Genomic DNA, 27,364 nt, shown 5'->3' on the forward strand with positions numbered 1-27,364 from the left:
CAGGCTGTGTGAATTGTGTGACACAGTGGGGCCTATTCACATAGCATAATGAATATGTGTCACAAAATGCAAGGATGTTAATGGTGGGGATCTTCACAAAGTACGTTTGCACCCAAGCTTTAGAAAGGGAACTACCACACCTCCGGAAACAAGTAACAGACCTCTCACGGTTCAGAGCCAAAGCCGCAGTTCAAACCTGTAGACGTGTCTTCTACAAATCTGGCAATAAATGCAGTAGACTCTTGGCCAAATCTTTACAAGATCAAGGGGCGGAGACTTGTGTTCTCCATATTACGCGAATGGATGGTCAGTAGGCCTCTCAGCCCAAATATATCGCTTAAACATTTGGATAATTTTACTCCTCTTTATATAGTTTGCACACTGCATCTGCCTCTTCTGTCCAAGTAGAGAGCTATCTAACATCCTCCTGTATGCCCAGACTGCCCTCCTTGATTCGTCAGGTAAAGCACTGGGCCCAGATAGCCTTACTGTTCAATATTATAAACCGATACTTCCCAACCTAGGCCCTTATATGCTTAATGCATTTAAAGACTCAGCTTCTTTCCCCCCAGATGTCCTGAAAGCTCATATTACTGTTCTACCAAAAGAGGGGAAGGATCTCTCGTCTTGCGGTAGTTACTGGCCAATCTCTCTTTTGAATATTGATCTGAAACTTTTCACTAAGGTAGTGGCCACAAGACTTCAGCAACATTTACCACAGCTAGTCCATCTCTACCAAGTAGGGTTTATCCCCAGCCGAGAGGCTCAAGATAACACTCAAGGTGAAGAAATTAATTCATACGGCCAGCCTGACCAATACCTCCTGTATTTTTCTGGGTACAGATGCTGAAAAGGCCTTTGACCAAAGAAACTGGCAGTTTATGTTGGCTGTTTTACACTATATCGGCCTCAGAAACAACATGCTCAATTGGATCTCCAGTGTTTACACCTTACCAATGACCTCTGTTAAAGTAAATGGCATCCTTTTGGATCCTTTCCCTATTGCAAATGGTACCAGGCAGGGGTACCCCCTCTCACCCCTGCTTTTTGCCCTCACTTTGGAGCCTTTTCTTTTTACAGTCAGAAAGAATCCTGATATCCAAGGTACAGTGGGGCAAAAAAGTATTTAGTCAGCCACCAATTGTGCAAGTTCTCCCACTTAAAAAGATGAGAGGCCGGTAATTGGCATCATAGGTAGACCTCAACTATGAGAGACAAAATGAGAAAAAAAATCCAGACAATCACACTGGCTGATTTGGAAAGAATTTATTTGCAAATTATGGTGGAAAATAAGTATTTGGTCACCTACAAACAAGCAAGATTTCTGGCTCTCACAGACCTGTACCTTCTTCTTTAAGAGGCTCCTCTGTCCTGCACTCATTACCTGTATCAATGGAGACAAGAATAACCTCTAGAACACACCTAGGATGACTAATAGACTGGTGCTGGCATAGGGACACTAAACTGTGGACAGAATCAGATATTGAAGATATTGAACAGATTCAGTCAGATTCCACTTCAACGAGCCCAGTGGTGTCATACTTCTCTACCTTCAATTCTCAAATCTCATCTGCGCTCTTTACGCCAGGACTCATGGAACGCACCTTCCGGGCTTTTCTACGCTCAGGCCATGTTCAAGAATCTCATTTCCTGGAAGTATTCTATTGTGTGCTTGAAGCTGCCAGTGCAAAGGAGAGAAGGGAACCCGGCAGCATTGCAGGGGTGGGGGGCACACAGGGAGGCCTGGACAGCAGGGGAAACGTATGGTGCACAGAGCGAGTGATGGGTGCAGCGAAGGGCCAGAGGAGGAGGGAGAGGAAAAGAAGCCAACTTGCAGCTGCTGCAGAGAGCACCATGCAGAGGATCAGTTCCAGTAATTGCCCCCCCCTGTCATTCTGATCACCCTCCCTGCTCACATGTGATTCACCCAGCTGCCTGGCTCCCCTGCTGGCCTAGGCCCTGTACAAGAGGACTGGTGGTACCCCTTTATCCACAATCCTGCTGACAGCCATGGCATGTGCTGGTCTAAAAAATCATCTGGATGTTCCATCTGTCTTAATAAAAAAAAAAATTACACTGATCCTGGAAACTTAGGATGTGGACACAGCTTCTGCAGAATTGCCATTGGTCTAATGCTGAATACGCTGGGGAATTCTAGAGGTTATTCTTGTCTCCAATGCAGAGCATGAATACAGAATCCAGCTTGCATTGCAGAGGCATTTTACTATGTGGGAAACCTACATTTACTCTAGCAGGTCAGTGTATGGCTGTTACCTCTTCTAATTCCTGCTAAAAACTCTTTTGAGCCTATTGTTGAATCTTTCTTGCATTGTAAAGTTTCAGTTTGTGAGAGACATACTAATTCCAGCCTTGTATCAGTAAATACATACTACTGGCCTTTGGCGCATGCAAGGTTATGATACAAATTTTCTGAAGCCTAAAAATATTTAAAGCTGAACTCCTGGTATAATCTTAAAAGTATAGTTACAATTGGTTCTGCTTGGACCAAATAAGTATGCCTTTTCCATGTTTGTCATGATCGTCAGCTTCCACAGCGATCCATCATGAAATAAGCTGGACTAATGTAACTATACTATCAAGATCATACCTGTAGATCAGCTTTAAAAATGTCCCCCTGCAAATGAATAGCTTTCAACATTCTGCAAAAAAGTTTAGTGAGTTAATTTTCACACATTTGTATAAAGATTGTGTTTATAATGAGAACAAAAAGTGTAGGGGTTGTGAGATATGCATAAGACATTTAAAAAAAAAAAACCCACAAACTAAAGCCAGCTTGTATCTTCAATTTTGTATTCTGTCTGCATGGATTATGGATTTTCTCCTATTATTCTACTTGCCATCAATTTTCTCTCCATTAAGCTGACCACAGATAGATCGAAATGCAGTTGGTTCAGGAGGGACCAACCAAATTTTGATCCATCTTTGGCTGTTCCTGTTCATGAGAAGTCAGTCTATTGATTGACTCTCTATTGATTGACTCTCATGAACAGGCTTATTGGAAAATTTTTGTTTGATCGTTGCTGTAGCCAATTTGATGCAGCACTGATAAGTGTATTCTGAAAGTGGATTAGGGAATCTGGTCAGTTTTTCTGATTGAGAAAAGCGGATCCATATATGGCCACCTTAAAGTGGATTTCCACCTGCTCCACCTAATTTTTTTCTTTTTTATAACTTATAATTATAAGTACTGCACATTTCAGATACTCACCCACTCAATGTATCGAGTGTTGTCCAGCTAAGATCCTCTTTTCTGGCAGCACTCAGTCCCACAATGCGATGCTTTGATGTAATGTCATTAAGAGGCTGCTGGCTATTCTGGGTTCAGCCTTCGAGCCTCCTGCTGACACCCGCTAGGCCCACCCCCTCCACATTTACTGAATGAAGGGCTTTGCCTCCTGGAATATGTGACGTGCATATCCCGGGAGGCAAAGGAAGGACAGTGCTCCTCACTCACCTGTGCAAAAAATGTGCAGGGGGGGGGGGAATCGGACTATTTATTAAAAAAAAAAAAGAGTGCTATCCACGCAGAGGACCAGAGGAGGAGTGGAGAGGAGGGATTGTGTTTTAGAGGGTGAAGATCCACTTTAAATCTACTATCCATAAGTCCTGTAGCTGCTCTCTCATTTGAACAAGTACATTTTCTTCCAAACCCCAGCTGCATACCCAACTCTCTCCACCAGTCGGCAACTCTCCTCCACATAGCATAAACAGAGGCATGAAAGCATATCTAAGCACAGGTTTCCTCAATCAATTCCTGCTCACAGGATTTACAGTTATGCAGCCCTTTCATGGTGGGGACAGGTTTCTTTGGGCTACCAAGTGTGCCTTGATGCCACAGTGATTAGTAGGTTATGGCGAAAGGTGGGTGTTCTTAAATGACATTGTTTGTTGTGGCCCACATTTTCACATCACCTAACATCAATGCCAGTGGCTGGTCAATAGGAGTGGTGTGAGTGCCAGTCCAGGAGAACCAGAACAAAGAGGGAGAAGGAGAAAACCAAACATGAGACTATAGCAGATCATTTCTTGAGAAAGCACACTGCTACAAATTGTCTATTTGCTTACTGTATGATATAGTTGTATAAAGCCAAAGGGAATGCTTCAGAACAGGAGTTGCAGCAGGCGGGTAGGCAGTACTAGTGCTTGTAGTGAAGGCAGACAGTGGACCTTATGTCTGGTGCAGTTCACTTGATGGAATAAGGGCTGAGGGCAGTGGGCAAGGCAAGGTGTTGGCAGCAGTGGTGGAACAGGCTGAGGCTGGTCAAAGCAGCGTGACTGGGAGTCCAGGGAGAGAAGAACCAACCTACAGCACAAAGAAGGAGAGAAGGAGAACACCAAACATGAGACTCAGTAGAGCAGATCATTTCTTGACAAAACACATCACTGCAATTTGTGAAATTTGATTACAGTCATATCAAGCAAAAAGGAACGCTTCAGGAGAAGTTGCAACAGGCAATGCTTGGCTTGTAGGCAGACAGTGGACTTTGTGTTTGGTGTAGTTCACTTGATGGAAGGAGGGCTGAGGGCAGCAGGCAAGGTGTTGTTGCAGTGGTGGAACAGGATGAGGCTGGTCAGAGGGGCGTAACTGGGAGTCCAGGGAGAGGAGAACCAACCTGTGGCACAAAGAGGGGAAACTCACTAGAGCAGATAATTTCTTGACAAAGCACACTGCAGCAAATTGTGTATTTGCTTACCCTATGAATGCAAGGGAATGCTTCTTGGGAGGAGTTGCAGCAGGCAGGCAGGTGGTACTTCTGCTTGTAGGCTGGCGGCTGAACTTGTGCAGTTCACTTGATTCAAGGAGGGAAACAGGCAAAGGAGTTGGCAGCAGTGGTGGCATTGGCTGGATAAAGCAGGCTTGATTGCGAGTCCAGGGAGAGCCAACCTAACAGCACAAAGAGGGAGGGAGAAGGTGAAAAAACAAACATGACAGTATAGCTGTCGGTGTTCCTCCACTGCAGTAATTGCTTGCTCCCATAAACTGCTTCATTCCATTGCATTAGTTCATTATTGCCCCCAGTAGACTGCTCCATTCATTGCATGTATTCATAATTGCCCCAGAGAGAGTAGACTGCTCTATCCATCCATTGACCATTGCATTCATTCACTATTGCCCCAGTAGTATGTTGGCCATTTCCAATTTTGCATAAAAATTCACCATTTTGCACTCACAGGCAGTACTTGTAGTTTGCACTTGCACACAATGATCTTACAATTTGCAAACTGTAATAATACATACTGAATTGTGTGGGTACTGGTGGTGGGCACTGGGCAGAGATGGTCTGGTCACTGTTGGCCATTTGCTTAAAAAGTCACTGTTGTGTGCTCACAGTACTAGTTTGCCCTTGCACACAATTTGCAAATTGCTAAAAAAGGGAACTGGTGGTGGGCACTGGGCAGAGCTGTTCTGATCACTGTTGGCAGTGTTGCCAACACCCCGAAGTCAATTTACTGACAAGACACCCAAAATCTACAAACAGCACAAATTTGTTCTGGCAGAAATAATGAAATTTACTGACAGAAACACATTATTTACTAGCATTTAAAAAAAAAAGTACACAAAACCATCTGTTCTGTCCCCACATGAAGGCGAATGAAGGTATATCTAATAATGGCTGTGTAACTTCCTACCTTCGTATCCAAGCAGTGGAGCAGACCGGACCGGCAGATGTTCAGGTTAGATGGATCCAAACGTATACACGGGAATGAAATCAGCGTGGGTTTATTTGGTCCAAAATACAGCGACAAACAGTGATACAATACTGTAAGGTAGTAGAGGTATTGATGCTGTCCTGTGATATCTTTCCTGAGGCTAACTGCTGGTCAAAAACTGATGCCTTCACAAGCCCAGGGTAATGAATGTCCTGTCACACAGCTATATAGCAGATAAAATGGCTGCAGGAAGTGACCAGAACCAAGGCTTGCCTAAAACCACGCCCAGCAGAGAAAACACTTACTAGCTATAACAAAGGCATGCAGCATGCAAATTCTGGCCAGCAGATGGCAGCAACAGATCAAGACATAGAAACAACATGGTGAAATAAGAATTGGTAATACAATGCACAGTTAAATAACAAATATGAGGGGAACAGCACACTCCCCGTCTGAAATTCCATAAGGGATTTCACTATGACGAATGTCCATAAAATATAAAACAACCTGTAACAAAGAACATGTTAGAATGCAATAAACATAACAATATAGTAGATTCCGAGTTGGAATAGAGAAGAACCACAAAGTTCAAGTTCAGTAGAGTTCACCCAGCAGGAATGTTCTCGATGGGTAGTATCAAAATGAGTTCATTAATTGGCCTTGCGAATATTTTAAGCTCACCCTTTCTGAAGATCTTCAACTCCACTTTACGGACCTTGCCATCCTTGCTAGGAAGAACCTTTGTAATTAGTCCCATAGGCCAGTCAATCCGTACGGTATGTTGCTCCTTCATTAACACGAGGTCGCCTTCTTTTAGGTTTGGTTTGTGGTGTTGCCACTTTCTTCTTCCTTGAAGAATATTGAGATACTCCTTTCGCCACCTGTTCCAGAAGTAATCAGCTAGGTATTGTACACGTTTCCAGTGTTTTTGGTAGATATTCGCATGAGTAAATTCTCCACTAGGTAATAGCGTAATCTCAGTTTTTTGGGTAAGTAGGATAGCTGGAGTCAGTACGGCTGGTGTTTCAGGATCCATAGATACTGGCACGAGGGGTCTAGAATTGATGATGGCTGAAACTTCAGCGAGAAGGGTGACTAGAGTCTCATGTGTGAGTCTTGAAGAGTTTACATCCATCAACATAGAATTCAAGATGTTGCGTGAGATGCCGATCATTCTCTCCCAGGAGCCCCCCATGTGGGAACTATGAGGAGGATTGAAAATCCAGGTGCAACCCTTTTCCGCCAAGTGATCTTGAATGGATTTGGTGTCTATGTTCATTTCTCTACAGGCTCCAATGAAGTTGCTTCCACGGTCAGACCTCAACTGTTTCACTGGTCCTCTGATTGCGAAGAACCGTCTTAAGGCATTAATAAGGCTGGATGTGTCCATGGATTCTATGACCTCTAAGTGAACGGCTCGCACACTCATGCAAGTAAATAGTACAGCCCAACGCTTACTGTTTGCGTGACCGCCACGGGTCCTGCGTGCGGACACCATCCATGGCCCGAAGACGTCTAGGCCAATGTAGGTGAAAGGCGGCTCTGTACATAGTCTGTCCGCAGGCAAATCAGCCATTTGTTGGTGTAGTTGTTTTCCTCTAGCTTTGCGACAGTGAACACAGTCATGCAGTACTTGGGCCACACGTCTTTTCATACCTATAATCCAAAGGCCAGCAGACCGTAACTTGCCCTCAGTGATTTGCCTGCCCTGGTGTTCAGTCTTTTTGTGGTAGTGTCGGATCAGCAAGACGGTGATATGGTGTTTGCTGGGAATGATGAGAGGATTTTGTTCTGCAACTCTTAGGTGGGCTTGATTCAAACGACCACCAACTCTGAGCAAGCCAAAACTGTCAATAACTGGATTTAAGTTGGCAAGAGGGCTTTTTATTGGAATCTGCTGTTTGTTGTATAAGCACTTCCATTCTACATTGAATTCCTCTTGTTGGACGTGACGTATTATGAGGGACTCACTATGAGAGATGTTCTCCGCAGAGAAGGGTTTATGGCAGACGTGCCAACCGTGACAATCCTTATCTTTGTGAGTATTGTGATAACATTTCGCAATGTGCACTAACCTTGCAATAGTCCTGACGAGTCTCATCCAACTGGAGAAACGTTCAAAGCGCTGGCAACCGAGGCTGGAGGTTTGCTTTGTTCCAGTGACCAATGCACTAACTTCAGCGCGGATTTCTGGATCATTATCCGGATCCTGGATGCTGAAAACTTCCTGTACACATTCGTCCGCCTGTCTTAGCAGAAACTCCGGACCTGTAAGCCAAGTAGAGTTAGTAAAGGAACCTACAGACATAGGTCTAGTGGCATGATATACTCCGAATGAAGGCAAGTAGCAGCACTTGTTGTTCTTCCTAAAGGATGGAGCTGGTTCTGCATGGTTGTTACGGAATATTTTATCCATAAAGGCGACGATGTGTTCTCTCATTTCAGGCTTGCTATTCATGGTACGCTGAAGAGAGTTAAATCTAGACAGAGCTTGTTCCCGGTTCTTCGGGAGTCTTACCCTGTTAGCTCGGAAGGGTAATGGAGAAACCCAGTGATTGGTTTTGTCTTTAAAGAACTCACTGTCCATTATCTTGACAAATTCTCTGTCCTCTACTGACAAGGCTACTTTATCGTCGTCCTTGGTTGTATGAAAGACTGATCTCCCCAAGTTGTCTGCAAAGAGGGGAGTAATGACATCAGGTAGTTGTACGAGGCCTGGAGACTTCTCTCTCACCTCATAGTGATGAGGACACGGCTTAATGCAAGTTGTGCGTCCATCTGCACGCACATACGTTTTGAAGGAGTTGATTTTTGGTTGATCTAAGCACACATTTCCTATGATTACCCATCCCAAGTCCAGTCTCTGGGCGTATGGCGCGTAGTCAGGACCATTACACTGTTGACGCACCTTGTGTACCCTTAGATTGTCTCTGCCGAGCAGGAGTAGAATCTCGGCGTTGATGTCCATAGGTGGGATAACGTTGGCTAGGTGCCTTAGGTGAGGTTGGTGAAATGCAGCTTCTGGGGTAGGAATCTCATCCCTATGGTTGGGTATTTGATCGCATTCGATCAGCGTCGGTAAGGGTATTTCCGTATCCCCACTGACTGGAGAAGCGATGAATCCTTGTGCCCTTCTGCCGCTAGTCTCTATGCGGCCCGAGCAGGTGTTTAAGGTATAGGGTTCGGATGGTCCCTTTATTCCAAAGGCTTCAAAGAATTTAGGACCTGCTAGGGACCGGTTGCTTTGGTCGTCGATGATGGCATACATTTTTACTGCCTTTTCTGGTAGTCCCTCTGGGTAGACCTTGATTAGGCATATTCGGGCACAACATTTCTCACACTGGCCCTCCCCACATACATCCAAGCATGAGCAGGAAACAGCAGTCGCTGCATTAGCGTAATTTTGGGGCTCCCCGCCATGACTTGGAGCAGGACTGGTGGTGACGGCAGTGGGTGAATCTCTGGAGAGTGGGATTGGGTGCATAGCTGAGGCATGTCTTTCACTATGACACTCCTCACACTTGATGACAGATTTACAGTCCTTAGCCATGTGCTCCAATGAAGCGCAGCATCTGAAACATACCCCGAGCTCGGTGAGGATTTTCTTGCGCTCCTGTATGGTTTTGGATCTAAACCCTCTACATTTGTTCAGAGAGTGTGGTTTTTTATGAATGGGACATTCACGATTGAAGGTCTTATCTCCTGATGAGGTGGTGTACTGTTTACCCGTGGGTACTGCAGGAGATGGTAGGTTAGTCTTTCTAACACTCACGCTGCTCTTGAAGTCTCTGTGTTTATGCATGATGCTTTCATACCTTGACGATGATGTTGCTGAAGCTGTAGTGTTGAACTCCAGGAAGTCGAGGCTGGGGTCATTCCTCATCTGGGACTGTTCATCGATAAATCTACAGAAGTGAATAAATGGGGGAAAGGTGATGTCATGCTCTCTTTTGTACCTTGAGACTGATGCCGCCCACTTTTCTTGCAGACTGTATGGTAGCTTCACGACAATTGGGTTCACTCCATGAGCTGTATCCAGGTAGCAAAGCCCAGACAGACGAGGGTCACCCTTGGCAAGCTCCAGTTCCATGAGCAGATCACTTAAATCCTGAAGCTTCTGGACATCCTTGAGATTGATCCTTGGAACGTTCTGCAGTCTCTTGAATAGGGCCTTCTCTATTGCTTCTGCACTGCCGAAGGTACGTTCGAGTCTCTGCCAGGCGACAGCAAGACCTGCTTCTGCTTGTCCCACATAGACAGTTCTGAGGCTCTTGACACGATTTGTGGAGCCTGGGCCCAGCCATTTGATCAAGAGGTCAAACTCCTGCTCTGCGGTTAGGTTGAGGTTAGCGATGGCGGCCTTGAAGGTTGCCTTCCAAGCTCTGTAGCTCTCTGCACGGTCATCAAATTTTGAGAGACTGGTGTTGATTAGCTCTCTGCTCACCATAAACCTGGCAAACTCAGACATATCTGATTTCTCACTGCTTGTGGCCATGACGACTTGTGATGCCCCTGGGGCGTATTGGCTGCCTGGTGTGAAGGGGTGAGATGCTTCCGGGTAGAATGATGTAGCTGCAGGGTTAAGCTTTCGTTTAGCCTCTGTATATTGTGATGACTGCTGCTTGAGCTGTGGAGGTAGGCCAGAAAACGCCTGATAGCGATCTTTCTGTAACAATCGTCCTTGAGAGGGCACTTCCGGGTAACGGTTATTAGGTTGCTCGGGTGCTGTGGGTGGCACTGGTACCGCAGGTAGAGCTGACTTGGAGGTTTCAGTGTTCTCGGCTTGGACGGTACTGCAAACTGGGGGTGGCGCAGATAACTGATTCAGTACATAGTCACTGGTGCGATCAACTGGATCATCTATCTCCTGTGGTAGCGAGCAGACTGGATCAAGACCTTGGCTCAATGCTTGCTCAAGTAGTCTTACTTTAGCTAATGCAATTTCCTCCTGCATCTCTGATTCGAAAATCTTTATTCAAGCCTCTGCTTCTGCCCTCTTGGCCTCTGCTTCTGCCTCTGCCCTCTTGGCCTCTGCTTCTGCTTCTGCCCTCTTGGCCTCTGCCTCTGCTTCTGCCCTCTTGGCCTCTGCCTCTGCTTCTGCCCTCTTGGCCTCTGCCCTTGCAAGAGCTTCTTTTTCTGTGAAGGAGCGTCTCGCTTTGGATTGCTCTGCGTTTATGCGGGCCTCTAGTAATCTGTCGCTCAAGGCTGAGCTTCTTGAGCACGATGATCTGTATGACCGAGAGGAATGTTTAGATGAATTTGATCTGTGTGACTTAGTTTCTTGCAAATGCGAGATACGGAGTTCCGCTTTACCTTTAACATCCAGCACCATGACGTCTCTTTGTCTGGCTATTGATTCTGCCTTGCTCAGTTCTGATAGGGCTTCATCGATATTAGAGTCTTTTAGAAAGGTTATATACCTTGTGGACAGTTTATTGTATCTTTCATGAGCTGTGTCCAGCCGCCCGATGGCAACTTGTAAGCTTGTGGCATCACCTGAGGAGGATTTAAGTCCGGACATGAGGGAGGAAACTCGTTCCCATTGTTCCTCCAGGTTATCACATAGCTCATCTTTCGTGGTGTGATAATTTTCAATGACTTTTACTGTCGGTTTCAGAGAGCGTCTTGGTCGCACGACTTGTTCTGCTGGAAGTGTGGATTCTGTTCCCTGCCCTTCATAACGATCAGTATCAGGTTGTATTTGCTTTAGTTCATCACTGGGGAACTGTGCAAAGTCCTTTTCGGCCATTTTGACTTAAGGTGCGCTGTCCCTTTAAGAAAATGAAGTTTTGAATTGGGCGCTGAAAATCGCAGCACGGCTCCGATAGGGCACTTTGATAAAATTTCTAAGATGTTTAGAGTGAATTGCGGGGTTTTGCGGGCCACAGCAATGTAATGAGCGTGCATAAACAGTACTTCTATTATGCGAGGAAAAGTTAATATAGGACTTTAGGAATGGCTTGGCGAGTTGTGGAGGACTTCCAGGCGAGACTATAGATACTGCGTATGCGCAGTGCTTCCGCATAGGCTTGTGGAACGTGCACTGTAGCCGGGCAGATTTGCTGCAAGTGGGCCTGTTGCTAGGGAGATTCCTGAGTGTGGTACTGGACTCTGAGGGAATCTGTAGCGGGGTATGGACTTTAAGGCAGTTTTTGACTGTTCTGTCCCCACATGAAGGCGAATGAAGGTATATCTAATAATGGCTGTGTAACTTCCTACCTTCGTATCCAAGCAGTGGAGCAGACCGGACCGGCAGATGTTCAGGTTAGATGGATCCAAACGTATACACGGGAATGAAATCAGCGTGGGTTTATTTGGTCCAAAATACAGCGACAAACAGTGATACAATACTGTAAGGTAGTAGAGGTATTGATGCTGTCCTGTGATATCTTTCCTGAGGCTAACTGCTGGTCAAAAACTGATGCCTTCACAAGCCCAGGGTAATGAATGTCCTGTCACACAGCTATATAGCAGATAAAATGGCTGCAGGAAGTGACCAGAACCAAGGCTTGCCTAAAACCACGCCCAGCAGAGAAAACACTTACTATCTATAACAAAGGCATGCAGCATGCAAATTCTGGCCAGCAGATGGCAGCAACAGATCAAGACATAGAAACAACATGGTGAAATAAGAATTGGTAATACAATGCACAGTTAAATAACAAATATGAGGGGAACAGCACACCATCGTTTTAAGTGTAAAACAGTGCAAATATCAATATTTAAACTATAGACATATAGCTAGTGCTATCAGCAATATATTTACGTTATAAGAATAGTACAAAACACACAGTCTTGGAACGCACAGAGAGAGAGAGATTATGGATCCGGGGGTCCAACTGCTGAGTCCGCTGGTCTCCAGGAGGCAAGACTATACATAAATGGTGCCAAGTGACGCCATGACGTTCCTGCACATGTGCCCATCTGCAAGAGAACAGCCAAAAATGGCTGAGCTTGCCCAAGCCCGCCGTCTGCAATGGACAATTATGGACAGGCAGTAAATGGATAAAACTTTATGGACTTTCCTAAATTTATGGACGGTTGGCAATCCTGACTATTGGCCATTTGCAGTTTTACTTCAAAATTCACCGTTTTTGTACTCACAGCACTAGTTTGCACTTGTACACAATGATCTCACAAAATGTTCAAATTGCAAATATAATATATACCACCTTGTTTGGGCTGGGCCTGTGCACTGGTGTGGGCACTGGGCACAAGAGGTCTGGTTACTGTGTGGCAATGGTGACAGCTGGGGCCTGGGCTGGCCTGGGGCTGGGCGGCAGTGGCACTGGCAGGCAGATCTAGGGCCAGGAAAGAGGGCAGGTAGTCACAGAGAGCAGCAGGTGGTGGTGAGCAAGCAGATTGTAGAGCAGGGTAGGGCAGTGTACCGAGTGGTGAACAAGTGGAGCGACTGGGAAGCAGCCCTTTCTCCAGGAGTCCTGTGATGCAAATGGCAGCTGGTGGGAAATAGCACGCAGTTTTATGCACACCATGCGTTATGGCGTCACGAAAATGCCCACTGCACATGTGCGAAGCCTATTTGACACCGCAACGCCCATGTGTGCTGGTGATGGCAGAGTGTCATTTGGCCGGATTGGCCACTGCACATGTGCAGTGCACTGTCTGCAAAATTTAACATTTTTTACAGGCAGTCACCGTCCGTAATGGACATTTACTGACAGGTTGTAGATGCCCTAAATTTACAAACTGTCCCTAAATTTATGGACTGTTGGCAACCCTATTGACTAAGCTAAGTGACTTTCTTGTTATAAAATAAACTTTAGTAAACTGTATTCATCTAATCATGTGCAAAAATCCATTAATGAAATTCCTTGCATATGATTTTCTTTGCAAAACAAATGTTCACTTTGCTTCATCTCTTGCGCTAAACAAAGTGATTGATTCACTTTGCAAAGAGAATATTATTTTGAAAGTGAACATGCTCTTCTCCTTTTAGTAAATCAGGGTTGTAGAATGACTGAATGTATTAAAGTCAAAGACAGCCAGGAAACTAGAGTTTCCTGAGAGAGGTCAGCAATGGCAGCCAATAGCATGCCTTTCATGACAGGTGTCCTTTGAAGTGTTTAGTTTAATTGTAGATGGCACACGGACGGGTTTAAGGTTATTTTTTTACCGCTGCATCCAGGAATTCTCTCCAAAGTGAACGGAAATCGCAAATTAGACAGTGTAGTGATACCCTCTTGAGAGTCGCTGGTTTTGGGTTCCCCTTTACTGCCAGGCAACACACATTTTCTATTAGTATCCAGACACAAGAAACAGTCTATGGGCTTGGTTTTTAAGTTTTTATTAGGGAACAAAAATAGGCATTAGCAAAATACAGTTTGCTGGAATCCCCTGAGTGTTTTTTTTAGCAAAGTCCCAATTTGTAGGAGATGTTAGTCCCCTAAGTGAACAAAATACTAGCCCACCTGGCTACAGTATCTGATCCTAGGATAAGGGATTGGGTAAGCTATGAACTGTCCCCTGAAGACTTGCCAAGAACTTGCATCTAGCAGATTTCTCCCTTATAGTCCCTGAGGGTGTAGAGGTATTCAGATTGTCCTTGTCCTGTAGCTATGGATACAACTGCTTTCAGGGCTTCAAGCTGGGCTGGTTCCTCTCCAAGCTATGCAGGCTGCCTTTCCCTGGTGAATTGCAGGGCAGTGGAGCTCCCTCCTTCAGCTCTCATCTTTCCTCCTTTATCTTCCAGCCTCCAGCTTCAATGCAGAACCCTCCCTTCTCTGGGCCCCCCGTCAAAGCTACACAGCAGCACCTCTCAGCATTCCATCATCCACCCAACTTCCCTGCTGGCTAGGCTCTGTAATATTTACAAGCTGGTCTGCCACACTGCCAGGCCTCCTGCCTGGGATTGGTCAGACTATATGTAGATCAACCCCTCCTCGCCTCTGCTTACTGACTTCTAGAAGCCTCCCCAAGCTTCTAGATCATGGGTGAGGTACCAGAGGACTGACCTGCAGAGCCCTCCAGCTGGACCTGAAGTAACCCTCTGTCTAAACCCAGGCTTCTAGCAAGCCTCTAACTATTCTCAACAAACTATTTACACCAGAGGGCACTACAACAGACTTTACCAGAACAGAAATCACCTTTGAATGGTTTCCCCTCATCTCTTACTCTCATAACGTTCCCCAGTGACATTGGTCTCCAGGACAAATAGAAGAGAGAATCTAACCAGTGGGCACACAGTAACACAAACTGGTGGAAGAATGATAGAGAAGCAACAGGAAAGGTGGCAGAAGCTCAGATACATAGAATGGGTGAAGCAAAAAGAGGGAGATCCTTGGAATGCAGGTCCTCGGTACAGCTTTCTCTCCAGCAAGAAAAACAGTGAGCAGCACAGTAACAACATCTCCAAACCTCACTCCAAATTGGGTGATACTAGCAGTCACAGGCAGCAGTACCTTAGATGATCTCACACTGTAGATATAGCACTGAGACAGCACAGTGGCCAAGTGGTTGGCACTTCCACCTAGCAGCACTAGGGTTATCAGTTTGAATCCCAAACATGTCACTACCTGGCTGGAGACTGCGTGTTCTCCCTGTGCTTGCATGGGTACTCCAGTTTCCTTACACTCTAAAAACATGCTGGTAGGTTAATTGGCTCCTGTCTAACTTGGCCCTACTATGCGTATGTGAGTTAGGGACCTTTGATTGTAACCTCCTTGAGGGCAGGGACTGATGTGAATGTACAATATATATGTAAAACGCTGCATAAATTGAAAGAACCTGAAATAAATAAGACATGGGAAATATAATGCTATTTTTTAGAAGTTACAAGGTAAATCTTTCAGGGTACAGTTTAGGCACAACTCGCATTTCTAAATGTTCTCTATAACATTGCAGTTTTTTACTTTTTTGAGTTCTTGTCCACTTTAATAAAAGCAAACATTCATCCTCATATCATGCTTGTATTCTCCATGAACTTCAGTGGAAGAAAGCTCAGTAAGTAAAAAAATCTACATATCATTTTTATTATTTCAACATGCATTTCAGTTTTGACATCTATAAACCAAATAGCAATATTTGTAAAATTCTTTTCACAAAACCTTTTTTTTTTTTTATAAGACTATTTTACTGTAAGATATTTTTTATGCTTTATCTGTGTCATCATATACAGTATACACTATATTGCCAAAAGTATTGGGCCAGCCCTCCAAATCATTGGATTCAGGTGTTCCAGTCTCCTCCATGACCACAGGTGTATAAAATCAAGTACCTAGGCATGCAGACTGCTTCTACAAATATTTGTGAAAAAATGGGTTGCTCTCAGGAGCTCAGTGCATTGAAGCGTGGTACCGTGGTAGGTTGCCATCTGTGTAATAAGTCCATACGTGACATTTCCTTGCTACTAAATTTTTCACGGTCAACTGTTAGTGGTATTATAACATAGTGGAAGCAACAGCAACTCAGTCACAAAGTGGTAGGCCACTTAAAATGACAGAGCAGTGTCAGCACATACTGAAGCGCACAGTGCGCAGAAGTCGCCAACTGTCTGCAGAGTCAATAGCTAAAGACCTCCAAACTTCGTGTGGCCTTCAGATTAGCACAACAACAGTGTGTAGAGAGCTTCATGGAATGGGTTTCCATGGCCGAGCAGCTGCATCCAAGCCTTACATCACCAAGGACAATGCAAAGCATCAAATGCAATGGTGTAAAGCATTCCGCCACTGGACTCTAGAGCAGTGGAGATGTGTTGTCTGGAGTGACTAATCACGCTTCTCTGTCTGGTAATCCAATGGACGTGTTTGGGTTTGGTGGTTGCCAGGAGAATGGTATTTGCCTGACCGCATTGTGCCAAATGTAAAGTTTGGTGGAGGGGGATTATGGTACAGGGTTGTTTTTCAGGGGTTGGGCCTAGCCCCTTAGTTCCAGTGAAGGCTGAAAAAAGACAAAAGTCCATCTAGTTCAACCATTAAAAAAAAAAGAAAAAAGTTATAATCCTATACCAACAGTTGATCCAGAGGAAGGCAAAAGAGCCAGCAAAGCATGATTCAATTTGCTCCTGCAGGGAAAAAATTCCTTCCTGATCCCCTGAGAGGCAATTAGATATTCCCTGGATCAACTTTACCTATAAATATTAGTATCCAGTTATATTCTGTGTATCTAGGAAAGAATCCAGGCCTTTTTTAAAGCAATCTACCGAGCTGGCTAGAACCAACTCTTGAGGGAACTGAACTGGAAGGGGGTGAAATTGCTCAGTCTTGAAGTGGTTAACATGGCTCTTTACATTTTTGAAGCCATTTTGGTCTTTACTAGGCTGGGGTGTATGCGAGAGCCACATTTTGGCACTAGAACAATGCACACACATGTTTACCACTCTGCAGCCAGTTTCTTGTTTTTATTCTTCTCCATGGCTCAGGTGAAAGGTTGTGGGTAATGCAAGTCCTTTTCATGGATTTATAAAGTACTCTATACCTTTTATATAACGCCCAATGAAGTAAAATTCATCTATGAAACACGTTGAGAAAAAAAAGTTCACCATCTACTATGGGCTAATTACAGAGTTTCTCTGAGGATGGTTTTGTTCATTTATTTATACGGTATGTTTAACATATACTGTGTGTTTGGTAAAAGTGTAGGACAAAAGTCCATCCAGTTCAAACATTAAAAAAAAAAAAAAAGAAGTTATAATCCTATACCCACAGTTGATCCAGAGGAAGGCAAAAAAAAGCCAACATAGCATGATCCAATTTGCTCCTGCAGGGAAAAAATTCCTTCCTTTCTCTTTGGTTATCTAGTGTATCTGGGGGATTTCAGCCCACACAACCATAGCATCCTGTTAGACATTGTCACCTTCACTATATTATGCGTAGCACCCTCTAGTGTGCTAGTTAGGTAAATTCAGCTTGGCTCACAGAGTAGATGACGTGAGCATGTCTGTGGGGGAGTCAAGCTCAGGTCAGGCTGGAAGGCTCTGCAGGTCAGGCCTCTATCGCTTCCCCCTGGTTCTGGAGCTCCCTGGAAACATCAAAAAGCTAGTGGGTGGAGGGACAGAGGCAAGGATCTGAATATTTATGGGAGTCTGACAAAAGGAGGCCTGGCAGTGTGGTGAGGACCGTGAGGCCTGGGAGGGGACCCTAGGAAAGGGAGGTTCTGCCTCCAGGAAGAAGGTGAGGTAGGAGAGGGAATGACAGACAGACTATCACTACCTTACTAGTCCTATCCAGGAGACACCCTGCCCAGCATGGAAGACTAGCACAGCAAAAGGCCTGGACAAGCAGTCTGATCCAAAACAGCAGGATTCAAGGGACAGTGTGAACATCTCTATATCTCCAGGGCCTACAAGCGAGAAGGCTGCCAGATGCAATACCCAACATGCTTTCACGGAGACAGTGTAACAGCTAACCTAAATCCATTGCTCTGGGACACTTCATAAAGCAGGTAGGTGGGCTGGTATTTTCTTACAAAGTATTGTGACTTTGCCAGTCTCATTCAGAGGTCATAGAGCTCCTAAGAGAGGAACCTTTGCTAATGACCAGCTAGAGACTAATTATTTTGCAGGGAGTATAGTCCAGGATCTGCTTTTTTGTGCACATAGAGAAGAAAGTTTGTCCTCAAGCTGTTCTTTCAAGTCAAGTTGAGCATCCCATAATCCTTTATCACTAGTTTGTCCTCAAGCTGTTCTTTCAAGTCAAGTTGAGCATCCCTATCCCTTTTCCCCCTCAATAAAACAAAAACAAGCCCATGGACTGGATTTCTGACCACGTGTGCCTGCAAAAAATGTGCAGAAATAGGGGGATCCCAAAATCCAGTGGCCCTCTAGGAAGTAGCACCACATGCGTATACAATTAATGATGGCGTCTACTGATGTAAGAAGAAAAGAGCTCCATTTGTGTGGACATTTTTACTGATCCAGCAACTCTGAACTGGGGACACACGTTTTACTGGGTTTTTATGGTGTCCTGAATGCAGACTGCAAGGAGACCATGCCCCACATTTTTTTTGACAATGTGGTGTACAACTTCCCTTCTCACCAATATCAGGTCAAGTCTGGAATCTTCGGCAGTCATTATCTTGACTCTTCTGTACCAGCTATTAGACCTTGCCTGCATTGTGAAGTTTCACTGTGTGACAGACAAGTGCCCACTAAACAACACCAGAACACATCATAATTGAATCTATCACTGAACTGAGAAATGTTCTCCAGATATTGATGAAAAAGAGGGGGGGCTAAGAAGAGGGTCCAGATAGTAAAGGGACGTATCAGAAACATACAAGAAAGAGCAGCCACTGAAGAAGGGAGAATCTCCGCTTTATTTAGAGACAAGAGACAGCTGGAAAACCTGGAGAACAGGGTCCTGAATGAGTTCTCAAGACAGAAAGTGTTCCCCATGCTCCCAATCTCGTTTTATCCTGCAGCTGGAAGTAAAGAGGGATGATCTGTCAAGGAAGATGCATCACATATAGGAGTTATGTGACAAGACTAATCCACTGACTGTTTTACAGAAAACAGATATAGGTGACTTCTGTAAGACTGAGGATGGAGATAACGAGGACACCTGGACATAAAGAGACACGGTCAGCTCCTCCATGATGATGAGGATCTGGATCTTAGCTCTGATCTCACATATGCTAGATTAGAGGATATAATGACCAAGATTAAGAAAGGTATCATTACTGTGTAAACTGCAAACCTATTGCTGGATATAAACACAATCGGTAACTTTCTACTTGTGTCAGAAGACATAAAAATTGCATCCAGTACATATAACCAAAATCAACCACAAATGGCAGAGAGATTCCAAGATGCTCCTCAAGCTTTAAGCACCCAGTTTCCCTTCAGGAAAACATTACTGGGAAGTGCATGACAAAAGATCATGAAGTTGGAGGATTTGAATGTGCTGTCCCAGTATAGACAGGAGCAGTCATAGATTGGAAATAATGAAAAGTCCTGGTATTTGAGCTGATATGATGGTCAGTACAAGAGACAAGATACCCAGTGACAGAGGCAGAATATGTCTGGATTATGGGGCTGGGCAGATCTCCTTTTATGATCTGAGAGACCCAATCCGACACCTCCACACAATCCTCACCACCTTCACCGAGCCCCTCCATGCTGCCGTATGGGTAGAGTTTGGATGTATAAAGATTTGTAGTCAAGGGGAGTTAGAAATGGGAAATATCAGAATATAGGGAATCTGCCCATCAATTGGGAGGTAAAGATTAACTGCCTGGTGAAGATTAACTGTTTCCCGTCCACCCATTGCCTATAGATGGAAGACAGGAAGTACCGCCGATGCGGGCTATTGTATCTGTACATCACAGAGTACACACCTGGGAGTCTGGTGATCCAAGTGTCACCCGGACACAGCGGATCACATTACCGCTGTGTCCAGGTAGTCACATGGTATTGTACCATGTGATTGCTGTGTCCTGTGCAGGGGCAGACTGACAACTCATGGGGCCCCCGGGCAATAGGGGATCATGGGGCCCCTGTGTCTGTGCCTAAACTCAAAAAAGCCTATGAAAACGGTACCAGGGGCATCTCATTGGGCCCCCTACTGACCCCAGGTAGTGCCCGGGTTTCCAAATGGTCAGTCCGCCCCTGGTCCTGTGTCTGCTCTCAAGAGCAGAGAAAAGCAATGCTGCAGCTTGTGAGTGTACAGTAGCCCATTAGGCTGCAGTCCCAGTTAGCCCTAGTGTCCCTGATCACTGCCCCAGTGTAATCATAATAAAAATGCAGCCAGCCCCTGTCAAGTGTCCCAGTGCTCCTGATCACCGCCATACACCATACCAGTGCCATGATCACCACCATACACCATACTAGCACCCTGATAATCGCCATACCCCATACCACCATTCTGATTACCGCCATAGCCCATACCAGTGTTCTGATGACCCCATATGCCATATCAGCATCCTGATCACTGCCATACTGCAAACCAGCATCCTGATCACTGCCATACCACATATCAGCATCCTGATCACTGCCATACCCCATACCAGCATCTGGATCACCGCCATACACCGTACCAACATCCTGATCACTGCCATACCACATGCCAGCATCCTGATCACTGCCATACCACATACCAGCATCCTGATCACTGCCATACCCCATACCAGCATCTGGATCACCACCATACACCGTACCAACATAAATTAAAGTGCAACAGCGCTAGGTGTCTAATAATTAATTCAAATAGATGAGTGTATGGGTTAAAGAAATAATTAGTTGAGCTGCTGGCATAGAAAGTAAACCTCAAAAAACTTCGGATAATATGTCATAGAAATATGCAGCGCTCATAAATCAGATCTCATAGTCCACAGAAACCTGATCGCATATACTGAATCTAGATTAGGTAAAATTCATAATAAACAAACATTACATGTAAAGCATATTAAACTCGTGACTTCTGTGGTGCATCCAGGGTTGGAAAACCAGAGGAAAGTTCGTGACTCTTGTGTTGAAAAAGCTGAAAATAGTTTGCACTAACCAGATGTCTCAGCACATGGAGCATGGAGTAATTAAGACCTACTCCTGGTACTCTGAAAGGAAGCCACTGGAGGGGATGATGTCATCTGATCTCTCGCCACTAGATGTCATGTTCCCAGGACAGCAGGACGATGATTCCAGAAATATGCATCAGCCAATAGAAAGATGAATCCAGCAAGCCAGCCAGCAACACACGGGTCTTGAACTACTTGAATTCAAACTCTCTCCGTCTCCTTAGTTCATGAAGCTGAAGATCTCCTCTCTAGACTGTGATAATCCTTACATGTCTTCCCAATACATCGCTGTTCTCACAAGAGGCCCATGAGGACTGTGTGTTGCTGGCTGGCTTGCTGGATTCATCTTTCTATTGGCTGATGCATATTTCTGGAATCATCGTCCTGCTGTCCTGGGAACTTGACATCTAGTGGCGAGAGATCAGATGACATCATCCCCTCCAGTAGCTTCCTTTCAGAGTACCAGGAGTAGGTCTTAATTACTCCATGCTCCATGTGCTGAGACATCTGGTTAGTGCAAACTATTTTCAGCTTTTTCAACACAAGAGTCACAAACTTTCCTCTGGTTTTCCAACCCTGGATGCACCACAGAAGTCACGAGTTTAATATGCTTTACATGTAATGTTTGTTTATTATGAATTTTACCTAATCTAGATTCAGTATATGCGATCAGGTTTCTGTGGACTATGAGATCTGATTTATGAGCGCTGCATATTTCTATGACACACCGTACCAACATCCTGATCACTGCCATACCCCATACCAGCATCCTGATCACCACCATACTAGCATCCTGATCACCATCATACTTCATGCCAATGTTCTGATCACCACCATACCTCATACCATCGTCCTGATCACCACCATACCTCATACCAACGTCCTGATCACTGCCATACCTCATACCAGCGTCCAGCATTTTAACGTATCAACTGATGAATTTTCAGATATATATTCCATAATTTGTAGACTCTATAACTTTCACACAGACTAAATAATATACTAAATAAAGTACTACACTATATATCAATTTCTGGGCTCCTGTTGTGAGCTTTCTTCCTTAGAAGTCCTTTTGGTCAAAGATTCCGAGTCTCCATTTGAGGGATCAATATCATTGCTACTATACCAGTAGCTTTCTGGTGAGTGCATAGTGGTGGTGGACTGTTTCACTGGATTTCACAGCACCTGCTTGGAACTGAACACGATACTACTGTGTCTTGCAGTGCCATGAACACATTGCTTGTTTACCCACATTAACTTTTTTTTGTCACTTTGATATTTTTTTGGATGGATTTATATTTGTTCATCACACCACATAGCTATATATTGACTATTTTTGCATATATTGAAATATCAAGGGAAAACGAGCGCTAGATCCATGTGACAGGAGCAGCTGGCATGAAAGGTAATCACCTCAAAAACCTTCTGTAACACACAAATATCATACACCATGCAGCGCTTAAATGGATCAACAATGTCCTTAATGAATATCAGTATAGCGTCTTTGTTTAAAAGAAAAAACAGGTATTCCACAATATTACAGATAGGTGAGGAATCGTGACAATATATTAGATAATAGTATGGTGACTTCGGTGGTAAATATAGCTGTAGAATGCACTAACCAGATAGTGCTTAATATCGCGCATATAATTGATGGAATTAGGTCATCTAAGGTTGGACATCTAGAGCTCGGATCCATTGATAAACACCACCAGGAATATTAGTATTTCAGCCAGTACATACGAGTGATGCGATCCAAATCCACCAGGGGGAGCCGGCAGTCAAGATGTCATCAAAGATCCACAGCTCAAAATCACAAATGTGTGTGATGTAGATGGAATCTCCCAGAGGGTGCCAGTGGTTAGCATGTCATCCCAAGGCCTCTTAAAAAGGTGGGCTCAAAGAAAAAAGAGCCCAAGCACAAAAAGTTCCATAGTGCAACACTGCTTTATTTAAATTGTGTATAAAATATATAATATAGTAACACACTTTAAATAGCCTATTGGCACCTGGCCAGATGCAGTATCCACGTGGTCGAGTCACAGAGAGCAACTTGTGCTCTCTGACATGCTCTCTGTGACTCGACCACGTGGATACTGCATCTGGATGGGCACTGGTGGGCACAGGTGGGTGGCACTGCTGGGCACAGGTTGGTGGCACTGCTGGGCACAGGTGTGTGGCACAGGTGGATGGCACTGCTGGGTGGCACTGCTGGGCACAGGTGTGTGGCACTACTAGGCACTGCTGGGCACAGGTGGGTGGCACTGCTGGGCACAGGTGTATAGCAGTGCTGCCAGTCAGTGACACCAGTCAGTGCCCAGCAGTTGTGCCAGTCAGTGCCCAGCAGTTGCACCAGTCAGTGCCGCCTGTCAGTGCTGCCTATCAGTACCCATCATCAGTGCCACCTATCCGTGCCACCTCATTAGTGCTGCCTATCAGTGCCGCCTATCAGTGCCCTTCAGTGCTGCCTATCAGTGCCCATCAGTGTCGCCTATGAGTGCCCATCAGTGCTGCCACATCAACGCACATCAGTGAAGGAGAAAAATTACCTGTTTGCAACATTTTATAACAGAAACAAAGAAACTTTTTTTTTTCAAATTTTTTGCAATTTTTTTGTTTCTAGCACTCGAAAATCCGTGCAGCCGCACCACCCGCACAGAGAAAGGTTCAGGTGCGGGCTGCATTTTCGGAAGAAGTGTGTGGCACGGGCAGGGGAGGCCATTCAAATTAATGAGCTCTCGTGCCCGTGCAAAACACACCTCGCACAGCCGCATGTATGTGAACCGGGGCTAAATCATGTTGAAATCCTGCTGAAACCTGCTTGCAGGTTGTTTAAAGTGGCAGTCCCATTATGATCTGTGTTTAACATTTCCAAACAGGAGCTGAAGGGCACTTTAAAGACTTAGAGAGAGATGTTTGAAGCTTGTCAAAAGCTTGCTGTTCACACTGCTTTTATAGAAGCTGATGACCTTGTGAAATAGGCCTTAGAACAGGTGTGCTCAACCTGTGGCCCTTGGAGCCCTCTGATGTAGCCCTCAACTTCAAACCAAGGAAGTGCATGCCTGGGGTTGGCAACCTGTTGACTGCAATCTGGGCTTTCCAACCCACCATCCCAGAACATCAGACAGCATTGAGCTGGCTCCAGGAGCAGAGAAAGCAAGGAGTGATACCAAGTGCATCTTACCAAGGACCTTTCTAGCAGCGTGGAGACAGAGAGCGATGCCAGCAGAAGCTAGAGGAGGAAAAGAAGGTCAGTGTATTAACTTGTTTCCGCCAAGCCACAGTGTTTTTACTGCGGCAGTACGGCACCTCTGCGCAGAGCTCCGTCTTTTAACGTCGCTCTGCAAAACAGGTAGGGGGTGCGCGCCCTACCCGTCCCGCCGATCGCGACAGCGGGTGTCCATCACTGGGTCTCGGCGGGTCATTACCCGCCGGGTCCCGGCGATTACGGGCAATCACTGACAGAGAGCACAGCTGCAGTGTTTACAGTGCAAGTCTGCTCTCTGTCAGTTCAGAGCATGCTGAACCTGAGAGAAGAGTTTATCTCTCAGGATCAGCATGTTCCTGTGAAGTACACACCCCTGCCCCCTAGTAAAACACTCCCCTCACACAGTTAACCCTTTCATTACCTAAAAAATGTTAACCCCTTCCTCCCCAGTGCCATTAGTACAGTATCAGTGTTTTGTTTTTTTTTGCACTGATCACTGTAGTGGTGTCACTGGGGATGTCAGTGACCCCAAGTCAGTTCCCCCCCAGTGTCAAAATGTCCGCCGCAGTCCCGCCATAAGTCGCTGATCACTGTCATAAATCGCTGATCACCGCCATATGTCGCTGATCGCTGCCATTATTAGTAAAATAAAAAAAAAATCCCAGTATCTTTCCCGCCATTTATAGACGCTATAACTTTCACATAAACCAATTAATTTACACGTATTGGGATTTTTTTTTCTTTCAAAAATCTTTTGTAAGAATTTTTGTTCGAATTTCACACTATTAGTGGGCCACAGCAGTGGCCGATTTTTGAGCAACCATCAAATTAGAGTGATCAGGCATGTTGGAAATTTTTTGAAAAACTAATTTCTAATCAATAAATGGAGACTCGTGCAAGAAATGTAATCAAAAAAGAAATGAGCATGAGCTGTAACCTGGAAAGAAGAGAAAATTCCTAGCCAGGAAAATTCTTTTCTGTAGCAACATGAAGTGAAATTAAAGGCTTGGTTGGTCGAATTTCGAAATCAAGGGTGGCACCAACGGATTACAAAATGCACAAAATTTCAGATTTTCTAAAGGAAATGAGTTCGGAATTTGACCCATGATTGGATTCCAAGCACAGCTGCTTCAAATTCTGGCTGCTCCAGTCTTAAGCTGGCCACACATGGGTCGAATTCCGAAAGAATTTTCTTTAGAATTTTCTTTAGAAAATCTTTTCTAAGAATTATCGTTCAAATTTTGCACCATTAGTGGGCCACAGAAAAGGACGATTTTCGAGCAATCATCAAATTTAAGTGATTTTTGAAAATTTTTTAAAAAACAAGCGAATTTCTAATCAATGATGGGAGAATCATGCGAGAAATCTAATTGAAAAAGAAATGAGCGTGAGCTGTGACCTGGAAAGAAAAGAACATTCTTGGCCACAAAAATTCTTTTCTGTAGCAACATGAGGTGAAATTAACCACTTGCCCTCCAGAGGATGTACCCCCCTTCCTGACCAGGCCATTTTTGTGTTAAGGCGCTGCGTTTAACGGACAATTACGCAGTCATGCAACACTGCACCCAAATGAAGCTTATGTCCCATGAATTGAGCTTTCTTTTGGTGGTATTTGATCGCCTGTGCATTTTTTATTTTTTGCGCTATAAAGAAAAAAGTCTGACAATTTTGAGCTAAAAACAATATTTTTGAATTTTTGCTATTAGCCACTTCCCGTCCGGCCGTTGTATATAAACCGCCGGACGGGAAGTGGCTAATAGCAAAAATTCTAAAATATTGTTTTTATCTCAAAATTGTCAGACTTTTTTCTTTATAGCGCAAAAAATAAAAAATGCACAGCCATCTAGAGCAGTGTGCCCGAGCCGACAGGGAGGAGAACTGTTTTGTTTACAAACAATTCTCCCCTCCCCGTTGGAGATGCTTGGCAATCTCTGGGTGCCGGCAAGTAATCACCGGCCAGGGCGTGATTTTGCGCATCCATGCCACCCTGTAGCAGTATATCTGCTATAGGGTGGACAGGAAGTTGTTAAAGGTTTATTGAGTCAAATTTTTAAACCAATGGTGGCACCATCGGATTACAAAACGCACAAAATTTCCTATTTTCTAAAGAAAATTCGTTTGGAATCCGACCCATGTATGGCCTACATTAGTAAATTCCCCTCAGTGACCAGAAAGATTACAGCCTCTATTTTTCTGTTAAAGCTGAACTCCAGGGAAACTGAATAAACAGATAAAACCTTAACTGGCCATACATGGGTCGAATTCCAAAAGAATTTTCTTTCTAAAATCTTTTCTAAGAATTTTTGTTCAAATTTCACACCATTAGTACACCACAGAAACAAGCGATTTTTCGAGCTATTATCAAATTTGAGTAATCGGGCATGTTGGACATTTTTTGAAAAACGAACAAATTTTTAATCAATGATAGGAGAATTGTGCAATAAATGTAACTAAAAAAGAAATGTCTACACCGGGGTAGGCAACTGTGGCCCTCCAGCTGTTGGTGAACTACAAGCCCCATCATGCCTCTGCCTTTGGGAGTCATGCTTGTAACTGTCAGTTTTGCATCATGGGACTTGTAGTTCTACAACAGCTGAAGGGCCACAGTTGGCCACCCCTGGTCTACACAGTCCTACACAAAAAGTGCGTAATGGAAAAGATAAGCAGCTGTACTAAATATAAACAAAAGGTGAATGATAAATACAACTTAAGTGCTATCGGTATTTATCATTCACCATTCACTTTTTGTATATATGTAGTATAGCTGCTTATCTTTTCCATTACGCAGTTTTTGTGAATATCTAGGCCAATTGAGCATTCACTTGATTCATCATTGATTTATTCCATTGGGGGGGCTGATTGCTCAGTGGTGCATTTATTTTACAATGATTTATTACTGTTTTTGTTGGTTTTCACACTTGTTGCTTCAGCTCAGCCAGGTGTTTATTATAGCTCAGACAGGTGTTTACTGCTACTGTGATTGTGTTTTATTTCTGATATACGTTTCACATATTT

The 27,364-nt window shown here is 44.5% G+C and overlaps 1 long non-coding RNA gene across 1 annotated transcript; it reads right to left on the bottom strand.

Moving 5' to 3' along the window:
- Window positions 1-1,251: 1,251 nt before the first annotated feature.
- LOC149467399 (uncharacterized) lies at window positions 1,252-21,460 on the bottom strand. Its single transcript, XR_016311938.1, has 3 exons — window positions 21,129-21,460; window positions 4,716-4,906; window positions 1,252-4,634 (listed from the first exon to the last, which is right to left on the bottom strand). It is a non-coding gene; the product is annotated as an uncharacterized LOC149467399 (long non-coding RNA).
- Window positions 21,461-27,364: the final 5,904 nt, after the last annotated feature.

Source organism: Staurois parvus, unplaced genomic scaffold, assembly GCF_062004578.1.
Source record: "Staurois parvus isolate SC_StPar_1 unplaced genomic scaffold, SC_StPar_1.0 ptg000114l, whole genome shotgun sequence".
Classification (NCBI taxonomy): Eukaryota; Metazoa; Chordata; class Amphibia; order Anura; family Ranidae; genus Staurois; species Staurois parvus.